The following is a 234-nucleotide window of genomic DNA, read 5'->3' on the forward strand; positions in this document are numbered from 1 at the left end:
CTGAATACATGGGCTGCGACTGCGTCAACTGCTGTATTTGGCTGCAGCAACAGTGGCAGCAACAGCAGCAGCAACAGCTGCAACAGCTGCTGCTTCATCGTCTCAACATACTTATGGTGCTGCAGCACGCAATACCTGCTGCAGCAGCAGCACGCAGGCGCGCCCTACTGGCCTTGCGCAACTGCTGCTGCTGCTGCTGCTCTGCTATGCAGCAGACTGCGGCAGCTGCAGCCG

This window comes from Eimeria tenella, genomic scaffold (genome assembly GCF_000499545.2).
Source record: "Eimeria tenella Houghton genomic scaffold, Eth_scaff2410, whole genome shotgun sequence".
Taxonomy (NCBI): Eukaryota; Apicomplexa; class Conoidasida; order Eucoccidiorida; family Eimeriidae; genus Eimeria; species Eimeria tenella.